The sequence below is a fragment of the Meleagris gallopavo genome, chromosome 3 (genome assembly GCF_905368555.1).
Source record: "Meleagris gallopavo chromosome 3, MGAL_WU_HG_1.1, whole genome shotgun sequence".
Taxonomy (NCBI): domain Eukaryota; kingdom Metazoa; phylum Chordata; class Aves; order Galliformes; family Phasianidae; genus Meleagris; species Meleagris gallopavo.
This window is the reverse complement of record NC_139406.1, coordinates 37,594,431-37,607,396: the sequence shown is the minus strand read 5'-3', so window position 1 is coordinate 37,607,396 and position 12,966 is coordinate 37,594,431. Positions and strand designations below refer to the sequence as shown.

The following is a 12,966-nucleotide window of genomic DNA, read 5'->3' as shown; positions in this document are numbered from 1 at the left end:
CATAAGCAATATATGTGATTTTCTAATAGACATCTTCTAACAGGAAGATTATCTACTCAGAGCAATATTTTGCTTAAGTGGCTTGCAAAATAAGCTCCACCTATCTCATGGTCTGCTGAAATCATTTGAGAAATGACTTCCTCTTTCTTCCCTTTTCAATGTAGAATCATAGAAGCCAATAGTTTGGGTTTGTAGGGACCATAACCCCCTACCACTCTTTCCACTAGACCAAGTTTGTCAAAGTCCAATCTAGCCTGAGCTTGAGTACTTCCAGGTGTGGGATATCAGCAACATCTCTGGACCGCCAGTGCCTCACCATCCTTATAGTGAAGAATTATGGCTAATCTAAAGCTACCATCTTTCAGTTTAAAGCCACTACTCCTTATAGCCACTACTAGCCCCTCTCCAGATTTCCTGCAGGTACTGGTAGGCTGCTCTAAGGTCTCCTCAGAGCCTTTGCTTCTCTAGACTGAAATACTCCAACTGTCTCAGCCTGTTTTTCATAGGAGATGTGCTTCAGGCTTCTGAATCACTCTCATGATCCTCCTCTGGACCCACTTCTACAGCTCCATGTTCTTGTGTTGAGGACCCAAGAGTTGCATACCCAAGTGCTCCAGGTGAGATCTCATGATGACAGAGCAGTGGGGGACAGTCACCTACTTCGCCCTGCTAGTTGCACTTCTTTTGATGCAGCCCAGGGTATAGTTGGCTTTCTAGGCTGCAAGCTTAGACTACACTACTAGCTCATCTCAAGCTTTTCATCAACTGATATCCCCGAATACTTTTCCTCAGGGCTACTCTCAGTCCATCCCTTGCTCAGCCTGTATTTGTATTTGGGATTGCCCTGACCCAGGTGCAGGATCTTGCACTTGACCTTGTTGAACATCATGAGGTTTGCATGGGCCCACCCTCTCAAGCCTATCAGGGTATGGCAATCCTTCCCTTCTGTGTGTGTACATGAGTGCCAGTTCCTAAAAAGATGAAAACAAAAAGAATATGCGTAAAGTACACATTTTATTTCATTCTGACTTCAGTTTGCTTTATGTTCATTAAGTGAACATTAGGTTCTGACTAAAAGAGGCTTGCTTCATCCTATTGCCTGAGAACTTACCTCCCCAAGAGCATACATCTTAAGTATAATGGGCCTTATAATTTAACTTTCAAAATATAAAAAATTGGAAGCATTACCTTTTTATATTATTAAGGAATTGAATGTTTACTAGAAGCCTTTTACTTGTTATTCTGTGTTTTCAAAAACTTGCTGTGTCCAAGAGAAAATATACGTTAAAGACCATGGCTGCTTCTGCATCTCTTGCACAAATGAAAATGGCATAATTCCAAGGTTTTCAATGTTGTATATAAAAGGAGAATTACTGTACTGCATACAGAATATATCAGCTTAGGAGAATGTGAGCATTATGAGGGAAGGATATCAAAGAAGTCACAAAGTTCAAAGAGTGAAAGCCATGTACTGAGTAGCGCTGTTAGATATTTTGCGGTTTTTCATCTGCCGCATCACCTCCCAGCTACCTGAAATGCGGGCTCCGCAATAATATTAGTATTTGAAATGCTTTGTTTTGTTAGCATAAGTATAAGTAGGGGACAGAAGATTTTTTGTGTTACGGCTTTTAAAGCTTTTGATGAAGTTAGCAAGGATGCCGTGAAGTTTATTACTCAAGCATAGAGTCCGTCCTTTGGTCAAAGATGCCACAATCTTGAATTATCTAATTGCTGGCATGTGTAGGGCCCCATTAAATTTGCTGGTGTAGTGTCTATGCAGGATTGAGGTTCTCCTTTCTTTTCAGAACATACACTATGTCAAAAAGAAGCAAAAAACTAAAATGTTTTACTTTATTTTTGGTGAACAAGGGAAAAATAAACTGTGTATGGTTTTGAAATGTATTTTAAGATCTCAGTTGAGTGTTAAAATAGCTTTTTAATTTTGTAAAAGGAATTTTTTACCTTGCAGGATTGCTTACGCAGATTAAAAATTGCATTAACACACTGACTTGTGGCCTCCAATAAGCAAAAGTATTTCTGTTTCAAATATGTCTGTATTTGTGCTTATTATGAACATTTCTTTGTCACTGACCACAGCTAAGTGAATGGGTTAATGATAATAGTAACAGGCATATGCTTTTGTCACATAAAATGTAGATGTGAATAAGGGAAGACTTCGATTAATATTATTGAATAAATCCAACTTTGGTGAGGATGTCTTGGGAAGTGTGTGATAATTTTATGTATAGTTCTACATGTATTGTCTCAACTTAGGATCTTTTTCTACTTTGGTGCTTTCCATTATCAGTTTTGCTTGCTGTGGTTGTACCTGCCTTGATCAAAATCTTCTTGAGGGCAGAATACACAGCCTCTGCCTTAAAGAGTTCGCATCTGCCAGACGCACAAGTTAGATTAACCATAACCCTAACTGATTAATCCCTTTAAAGAGTGTCCTGGATTCCTGACAAATCTCACTTATGATTCATTCTTGTATACCTAAGCATCAGTTGCTAACAATTATGGATAACATTTATTGGTGATATCAATTTAATGTATGGATCACAGATAACAACTAATGTGTTATTACTGAAGGAATGACGACATTGTAAACATAACCTTGCTATTCAGTTATACCACTTCTTAATCAACAAATTCTGTAGATGAAAGATGGCAACAGAGAGTAGTGAAAAATGCTCGCTATCTTGTCTATTTTGCACATGATAATGTTGTTTGGCACAATGGTGTTTTGTTAAGGTAGACTTGTCCGCTAATACTATTTCCAGCATGCTGGCTAAGAGCGTTCACTCATTAATGAAACACTGGGAGCAAGGATGTGAAGGTTTAAAGAACTTCAGGTGAAACTTAGAACCAACTCAATCCAATGTGTGATTGGATATTTTCATTTCTTTGCCTTGCAAATGAAAGACGTGAAAATATTACAGAGTGATATCATATTTTAATGTTATGGAATATATGTATGAGAAAAGAATTTGGAGGCCTCTCAAAATCAAAGATGATAGTTCTGGTAGCTTTTACAAATTGATGGCTGGGAAAGCTCATATCTCAGAATTTATGTTCTGAAAAAGACTTGAATGTGGTAGACTTCTAAATGGGAGTCCTATGACTGTAGAAATTTTTCCTTTCTTTTTGATAGTTGTCGCTATTTTTTATCATCTGTTATGTATATATAATGTGATAAAGTGCCTGTTTTTTATGTGCCTTGACTAAGAACTGCTATTAAGAAAAAAAAATTAGTTTGGAATTAAATGTTCTGGTTTGTTTGATACCTGTCTTAATTTGAAATACGTTTTACATGAACTTACTTTTGAATATTTTTAAGCTGAAATGAATGGGATTCCTCATTAAAACGGACAATAAGTCTTAAACATACTGGAAGTTTTTTAGCTATAGTTTTACACATATGAGCAGTGCAGTGGGTTGTAATTTTGTAATCAATATTAATTTTGAAATTTCCGGAGCACTAGTTGCTTGACTCTACAATCTTAATAATGCCATTTATATATTTATATAAATATAAATATATTTATATAATGAGTTATATGTCAAGAACTGTTGAAGTGAAAGCTCTGCAGGGATAATGTATGCCTTTGGGTTTGGTGAAAGTGTCTGTGGGAGTGATGCAGCGGCACAGCACAACTTAGTCTTTGGGAATTAAGGACATGCTGCTACTGCTGTAAGAAATGTGACAGTGTGATTGGTGATGCTGTAGTGATCAAACAAGGAGTGGTCCAGTGCAGAGAATGTAGAATTTTTAATTCCACAGGTTGTGCCTTAATCCTCAGCTGTGTTTTGTTTTTCAAATTTACTTTCTTTCTTCAGGTTCCCTTGTCTTAGCAAGATGTTTCAGTTGTCTGCACTGTAATGGAAAGTAGTTTTATGAACAGGAGGGATTTAGTTGGTTTAACTTCGGGCCAGCCAGATAAAAAGCCATGCTGTAAAGGGAGGAGGGAGCTTGTTAGGCACACAGACACGGGAATGACTGTGAGGTTGCAATAAAACTGCAGTTGGCTTGCTTAAGGACGGAGACATCTGCCAACCCGTCTTCAGTTTGAAAGCCATGAGAAATCATAGAAAATAAACTGTCCCTCATTAGCTTAATTTATTTGATTTTTGTGAAAGATGTGTTTCCCTTGTTTACATGAGGCAAAATTGTCTTATCTTCTCTAAGCATAACTCAAATACTGTAAAATTACTTCTCTTATTTAGTGTACAATAAACCTTTTCCAATTAATAAACCTGAGAATAGGTCAACTACAAAGACAGCAATGTAAAACACCCACGAGTGGCCATTAAAAATTTATGGACCAAGCATTTGTTAGAGTTATCATTGGATATCATAGATTTGAAAGGCTGTGCCCCTATGAATAAATGATAATATTAAGTCTCTGCAGCCACTTTGTAATTAGGGATACTTTTAAACTACACTTCTGATACTTTCAGCGTAATGGTTGAAAATAGCAGGTGTTAGGCTGTTGGAGCTGTCTGGAGTGGTATGAGATAGGATCAGAAGAGTAGGATAATAAATATAATCTGCCAATGCAAGAGCAGCATAAAAAGAAGGAAGAACAGATCTGAAAAACAGGATAATGGGTTTCAGATATGAGGAAATAAATAACAGGAATGAACAGGAGAGTGGAGGGGTTTTAACATATATTTTTGCTATTTCTTGGGATTGTTTTGACTTGAAATCTTCAGATTACAGTTTGAGAAAGATTCTAGGCTCTGTCTTCCTTTTAAGGTTATTACTTGCAGTACAGCTAGTTGTCTAGGACCCTGTAAAGATCAAATGCAGGATGAAAATAACACAAAGCAAAGCTCACATCAAAACAGGGACTCATTAAGACCATCTGAAGATGCTACAAAAGTGAAGCATATCTGAGTTTATGTGGCTGCCAAAATTTGGTGCTGTTCTAGCCACATATTCTTATCTCTGGCCTCTTTCAAATGTGGCTCATAAGACCATGAGGTAAGCTGGAAGAGCTCAGATTCTCCCAAATAGGAGGCTAATAGCGAACTCCTGTTTAGTTAATTAACTCCGTGAGCTAATTCAGGTGAGTGCATACCCAGGAAGTATGTAAGGTGAAGAGGAGAAGGAGGCTGCATGATGCCTGAAGGCCCCAAGAAAAGCCAAATTACTGCAGACTCTCCCTTTCAGAACTGGGATTCCTGATTTGAGAATATGGGTGTGAGTAGCGGTAGAGAATATGAGCTATGTGAGTAGCGGTGAGTAGCGGTGTGGAGAAACAGTTGTGTTGGTTCCAGGCTTGTTTCAAGAACAAAGCTTCTGTTAGCTTTTGTAGTACTCAGTTTGTAAGGTGCCGGTGCCTTGTGGACAGACAGTATGGTCTTGCTCTCCCTGGTATAAAACACCATTCTGTTACAGTTAATGAAGCATCCTTTAGGTTTTAGAGGGCAAGGCACGTATTCACTTTTAATTATTTTTGCCATTTTTCCTAGTAGCTCAGCTCGAGCATTTTGCAGTGTATGTGTGTGTGTGTAGATGTATATACATTTTCATGAATATCCTTTTATATAAACTAAGCTAAATTACCAATCTAGTACTTAGAAATCTGTTTTTCTCCATCAAAAAAAGGAAAAAGTTGCTGCACTGTTTTCTACAGCTCCTGGATACAGCAGAAGCTTAGAAAATGTTAGCTTACTTTATATATTATTTCCATCTCAAATCTGATTTCTGAGATGCACTCAGCTTAGCACTGTCATTTTAGTTGGTAGCGTGTGCTGTTTCCTGTGGTCCTACTTAGCACTTTATAACTTTTTCTGTTGTGTTTTAGCAAGCTGCTTTTTTGCTTTGTCTTTCGGTGATGCTTAGGCGCATAGACTCAACACTGGTTGCAGGTAGACCTTTTTAACTCGTAGAGGCAGTGCCACACAGAAGTCAAAGTTCTAGTACTACTCGTACAAAGTGTTCTCTTCTATCTGTCAAATAGTTTACGAGTTTTGGAAAAAAACGTTAAGCTAAATGAACACCAAACAATGTTGTCATTAAGAGGGAAAATTAGAAAAATGCGTTTTAGTCTTTTTGTGTCCCTGTAGATTATTTTGTTTTTAAGGTTGTATAGTTAAAAGAAGTTTCTATTTTAAACAGTTTGTGTCAAGGTTCTCATATTTCAATTACAGCTACTAGCTGAAGTTGATCACTTTAAAAAAAAAAAAAATGTATTAAAATGGCTGTAATAGATATCTTCAGCCATTTTCCCTGTAACGTATAAGGACATAAAACTTTTTCATCATTCTATATATGTTAGTAAATTATTAATAAAACATCAGTTAAATTGTAACAATATCGACATACCAATTTGGTTTCAAACCTTCGTGCTGGGTGCTTTATAAATGATATGGTAGCCTACACCATAGAATGATGGTCTTTTGTACTTTAAAATAACCAAGTAAAATGTATGGGATGATATGAAACTTCCTTTTCCTTTTTAAAAGGAAGATGGATAAATATGAAACGTGAATTATGTCTAGCCTTCTCTTCCTACTTGGGAACCCCACTGCATCTGAATGACGCACATCATTTGTCAGCCTAAATAGAGAAATAACCAACTCCTGCCTACTAATCCACCCAGATGTGGGGGGATTAAAACTAATGATGTGTAATGCTCTCTTGCTGTGGGTGGGTGGGTGGGTGGAGGTGTCTGTATTTGTATTGAAGGAGGATTTAAGAAATATCTAAATGGGAGAAGTTGTGTGTGGAGGGCAAGCAACCAATTGGGTGAGGAACTGTTGGTTTATAATCACATGCAGTCCAAGCCATTTAATTTTGCTCTCTTCTGCTAAATGTTCCAATGGTCCTTTATTGCTTTACATATTTAATTGTTCATGCCGTCTATACAAAATTTTACTAGTTCATTGCATTATTCCTCTAATTTCAAATATGATATGGAAAAAAAAAAAAAAAAAAAACAAAAAACAACCCCTTGCAACTATGTTGCTTCTCCATACATATTTTGTTATTTTTAGCTCACGTTTCTAATTTTTGGCATTGTAGCTTAATATTTTCAATCTGTTCAATATTTAAACTGGGTAATTTTGAAATCTTTTGAATAATTAAACTGATTCAATTTTTAATCAATTTAATTTTAAACTTTATATTTAGGTCAATCTAAACATTGAACTATTTCAAAAGTTAAATAAGATAAAGTGTTTATTTGATCCAAAATTATGTTTATTGAATAAAATTCAAGATTTGTTTTCTTCCTTGCATTTCATTTTATACATGCACTTAAAAAAGTTGAACTGTTAAGGCTATCAGTGAAGATATTGGTTTTGTGCTGCACTGTTCTTAATAAGATAGAATAAGAGAGGTTATTTAATATCACAAAAACTGATTTTAAATTGCTATTGTAGGAAGGTGCTTCGTGTACATGATTAACTACTAAAAATCCTGAAATGCTGCAGTAATTGTAAATTACAAAATGTTATAAAGCTGAAGCTTTCTTTTCAAATTTAAAACACCATGGCAGTAGTAAATCACTCGGCATTGCTCATGATTAAAAATTTAGTTTTTCTTTTATTTTTAACGTAGTTACTTTTGTACTTAAAAATAAATAGATATTCAGCCCTTCTGAAATTCGTAACCTTTTCTGCATCGTTATTTTCCTTACTTTCTCTTCTGTACTCCTTTTGTGTTACAAAATGCATTTGAAAGGAATACTCCTAGCAGTGTGGAACAGTGACAATGTCTCCTGCTTGCCTTGACACACTTCCAGCATTTCTGCGAGGGCTTTACACCAGGAAGTTGCAAGTCCTGGCACTTGCCGAGTTAAGACAAAATGGGGAGAAAACTGTTCAGTTGAATCAAAATCAGCAAATGTAATGAAATTTAAGGAGGAACATTTCTTTGGCTGGGAAAATCCAATGTTCTCTTAACCATGCATGGTTGGTTTATATTTGATTGAAGATACAGTAATAGGGAGGACAAGCAGGGTACGTGCTTTACTAGGTGTGGCAAAGCTGATGTCAGTTTAGAAAGATGCTCTGAAAAATGCCATCCCCGTGGTCCTTTTTGCTTCCTGACAAAGAGCCAAGACTCTCAGATTTCTGCTGCTTTTCTGCAGTGTGCAAAGTCACGTCAGGCGTTTCCAGAGATTTTTGATGCGTGGATGTCTTCTGTCATCTGCAATCATGCTGGCGCTCCTGAGCCGGGCCTATCGAAACTGAACTCTGCTGCCTTGCTGCAGGTCAGCTTTCATGGACAATTAGTGTTGTAACAGCGCTTCGGTCGCAAGTTGTCGTGAGTGTTTATTGTAACGGCATCATCCTGGGGTGGATCAGCAGCGATCGCTTCATCTGCCTCTTTGCTGAGGCATTTTGCGCTGGCCTTTTCATGGGTGCTGGTCAGGTGGGTGCTCGGCAGGCAGCGGCCTTCGGGGTTCTAACAGGGCCTGGAGCCCATGGGCACGTGGCTCCTTCAGTCCCCCTGCGCCTATCCTCCTCCCCACCATTCCTTCTTGGTGACTTCCAGGTGCCCCCACGGCTGCCGACTCTGACAGGAGTAAAAAGAGCCGCGTCGAGCCTTGTCAGCAGCCACTGCTCTGCCACGCCTGATGTCGTGCAAGGGGACTGCTTCCCGCCACACGCAGAAATAAACCAATAAATCTTCAGTGTCACTTGACTTATTGCCACCTGGTTGCTATTTCTCCCCTCCCCATCATCCCTGAAAATCACCATGGAAACAAATACTATTCGTTTTTTATTTATATATTTATTTTGCTTTCTTGTTTGGACAAAAAGTTCACATTCATTAGTGCTCTTCAAAGTGCGTTGATATACCACCTGCAATTATTGGCTTGCAAACTTAGCTTCAAATAATACTACTTCTTTACTCAACAGATTATTTTTTTTCTTTTGGATTACCTCTAGGCATTTTTTGAACATCTCTAAGCAGTTTTATGAGCAAAGCTAAATAAAAGTTTTCCAATGAAGTAGCAAAGTAGTATGCTCGTTTTATGGTTGACTAAACCAACTAAGTACATCGCCAACTTGCCGCTAGGGAAACCAGAGGGAATACAGTCATTCCCAGTGGGCCCTGAGCTGCATCCCAAGGGATGTTGCCTCAGGAGGCAGCAAGCAAGAGATGGAGGAGGAGGAAGAGCGCAATAGCACTGATGTCCCTCAGCTGTCCGGCACTCACTCAGTTGGGCCAGGTGTAGAAGGAGCCTGTGGCACAAGGGGCTGTGGAGGCACCGAAGTGCCTTGCCCACCTCTTCTCTCCCAGTGGCTTTCATTGGAGGCCTTGAGACCTTGAGGGAGGGGAAACAAAAATATATGGTTAAGAAAAAGAAAGGTTTTTTGCCTTTACTACCAAAGCATGCTAGCTTTGTATATAAAGAATACTGTTGTGATCTGAAGGAAGAAAAGGGAAGGTTTCAGCTTCCACCTCTTATTTTTTTATTTGAGTTGTAAGAATTCAGATGCTTCTATGTTAGTGTGACATGCTTAAATGTCCTTATTCTTATGTTTTAATATGCATGAATAAATCCTTGACGTTTTTCTTTAATCTTAATCATTAATTATTTTAGAATTTTATACTCATTTTTTGTTGTTGTTTTAAAGTGATTCTGTATATCAACCAAATATTCAACTGCTTTGATCCAATGTTTGGCAAAAGTAGTTCTCAAAACAGTGTGGTATGGGCATGCAGAGAACCCAAACTCATCTTCATTGTCTCATCGGAGAAAACAGTTTTCTTGTCCCTGTAGTGAATGCATTTGAAATGTGCAATTCTCTGCTGAGTGAAAAAAATTGATAATATTGATCATCATACCACAAAAAATCCCTAAGACATTTTTTAATTCTTTAGTTGTATAACATAAATATACACAATATATAAAGTGCATGTGTTTATGTTGTGTGCGCACAGCAACACTGCACTAGCAGGATAATTTCTGAGAAATAGGAAAGTTTGTATTTATTACTGTAGGTGCAAAGAGAATAACACTATCTTAGTGTGTATTGATTTTTTTGTGATGTAAATTTTTGTTTGTAATGTCTAGTTGCAGTTTTGAAAGGAGTTGATTTCCTAAAATGCTCAGATCTGACCTTTCATTATAAAGGATGTGAATGTAAAAGAATGTGAAACTGAAATCTGTATATCCTTATTTGACTTAACAGCTGATAAGAGAGCAGAAACTTATATAGAGAATTTATTTCAACTAATGGCATAATTGTGGTTTATGTATACTAGACTTTGATACTAAAATCAGCACAGTTTGGAAGATATTATGGAATAAAGTAGATATGTGCTAAATAAGATAATTCATTTCAGTTGAGGTGAACTGTAAGCCATGATAAATGATTTTCCTGCACAAAATTCCCCATTTCTGAGACAGTATTAGTTTTTACTTTAATTACCAGCTCCAGTAATGTTTCCTATCCATAACTGTCTACCAAATAGACTGTTGCTGAGCAGAGGGTATGGCCTGTTTACTCATCCGTTGAAAAGAGTGCCGAAGTTCTACCAAGTCTTCCTTACTTGGTCTGAACCTCCTCATGGGAGAGCGTCCTTCATTTAAATATTTAAATATTAATGTTTCATCTTCATGGCGGAAAACTTCAATGTCATTTTAAGGATACATAACTTTGCTGGGGAATCTTTTCCCACTACAGGTGTGAGTCTCGTTTTTATTCTTAATCTGGGGAGAAAGCATTTTTAGAAAAATGGAACTGTGCTTCCAACTTGAGAAGTCTGACTTATTTTCTTGTCGCAGAAAAACAGCAGCAACAAAAACAACAGAAAGAAGCTGTCAGGGTGGTTTTCTCAAAAATGGTTTAGCTGACATTAGCCACAAATGAGCAGAGCGACACTAACTACTAATTGATTACAGTAATTACGCAGTCTTTGGCTAGTTTGTATTGGAAAACTATATATACTCCTCACATAAATGTGAACTTGCAGAATGCACAGAAAAGGTCACTCTCATTTGCATGATAGGCTTCATTAGAATATGCTAAGGACAAGACCTAGTGTTTTATGACTTCAGGTGATGAATAGCTACCATATTACTCTGCTCGCTGAAAGCATGTTTCAGTCACCTTAATTTACATGCTGTTTTTAATGCTAAGAAAAATCTGCGAGTTGTTGGAGAGCTAGCAACAGATAACAGTTTCATTTTATTATGACTGTGTTATGGGATATATTTAGCTTTGTTCTTTGTTCTAAGGAGGGAAAAAACATTTTTTGATAATTTATTTTGAGGAGGAAATTCTGTACGTTTCTCACTTCAGTGATTACCTGTGTTCCAGAACTACAGCAAAAAAATATTTTTTTTGCAAGACTTTTCATTTTTAACCTGTAAATATAACCTGTAAATATACATATATGTTTATATTTTATATATATATGTTTGTGTGTGTTTCCAATTTGTGGTACGTAATCTGCATCTGTAATGATGGATATCTGATATTCTGTCAGGCAATTCTATCAGTTTCATTTAACTATAGTTCTGCAAATCCTATTATAGAATGAGTAATGAAGGTTCTCATATCAATATTTATATACTGTAACATATTGAAACATGGGATTAACATTTATAGGTTTCTTGCTTGCTTGAAGTTCCTTGGGTTGTAAAAGGTACTTCTATGAGTAAAACTGGCTAGAAAGTAAAAAATGGACAGTTTTGTTATAAATTGCAGTTTTGTAATAAAATTGTACAATGAGCTTGCACAAGCTTTTTAAAATATCATTGCTGCCACTGAACAGGTCTGTAATTTATTTATTCAGGAATGTTAGCGGCGTTTTTGATTTATTTGTTTTTAGAGAAGTTTTGTTAAGCAAGATAATGAGCAGAGCTGGTGTTAATCATTTTACTATGCATCTCTGAAAAATGAAAATTTTGCATATCTTTAACACTGCTGGGGAAAATAAATTCACTCATAATGCTAATGGTCTATTGGGATAATTTTTAAAAAATGTTATCTGTTACTCTGGCAAAATTCAGTGCAATCATATGTTATGCTAAAAGCTAAACTAATCAATATATAATTATACATCCATATGTACATATGTATTGAATAATCAGAATTATTTGTTATTTGTAAAGATGAAAAATGAATTTGATGGTGGTCACTGCCATAGGTGACTACATATTTGTTTACGAATAGCCCTTCAGGTGCATATATTCCTCGTGTAAGCACATTGCAAAGTTTACTTTCTACAGCTGACTCTCAAGAATGCCAGATGAGTTTGGTATCTTCTCAGGCGATCGAGGTTTCCAAATACGGCACAGGTTTCCATGGCCTTCACTGAATGATGTTTATTTTAAGGATTTACTGTAACAGTGAAATTAGTACAAGATTCAGTGTAACTAATTTAGAGAATTTAAAGATTGCATGCCCTTTAAGTTGTCTCTGTTTATACAGCTCAGAATTGTGATGTGTTCTGTCTGGCATCCAGTCCATTGTTTTTGAAGATTGCTATTTTTCATTTGTTTTTGTTTCCTGCTGAACAACTGTAGTCTTCTGTATCAGACATATCAGGTTTTCTTTATGGTTTTGGTGTGACTCGACAGACAGATAAAACTGACTTTTGTAATTTGAATATGAGTTTCTGACTAAAGATCTGAACATTTAAGCCCATCAGTTCCTCTGGTTTCATCTGATCATCTTTTTTGTTAGTTTTTACTTTCACCTGTTAAGCATTCACCACTGAATTATAGAAGATGGGGAAGAACGAGTTGTTAGGAACTTGACTTTGAACTGAATTTAATAATCTTTAAAAAAACAACAACAACAATAAAGTCTGAGGAAGGAAGGTAAAATATGACAGGAGGTGACATTTAGTACGTCATTCTACTTAATCATCTGCTAGTGGACCTTTTCTATTCTTGATGATGCTACTGTCTATTTTCCCCCTCACTACTCCAATGTCATGTGAAGTGTGGCTGAGCAATGTTCTTAATGTTATTTTTTTTCTGTGCCATG

At 36.6% G+C, this 12,966-nt stretch overlaps 1 protein-coding gene across 2 annotated transcripts in view; it reads left to right on the top strand.

The window, feature by feature from the left end:
• The window catches only part of ZNF407 (zinc finger protein 407), a 334,136-nt gene that overhangs the window by 105,443 nt on the left and 215,727 nt on the right, over positions 1 to 12,966 (top strand). The window lies entirely within an intron of this gene.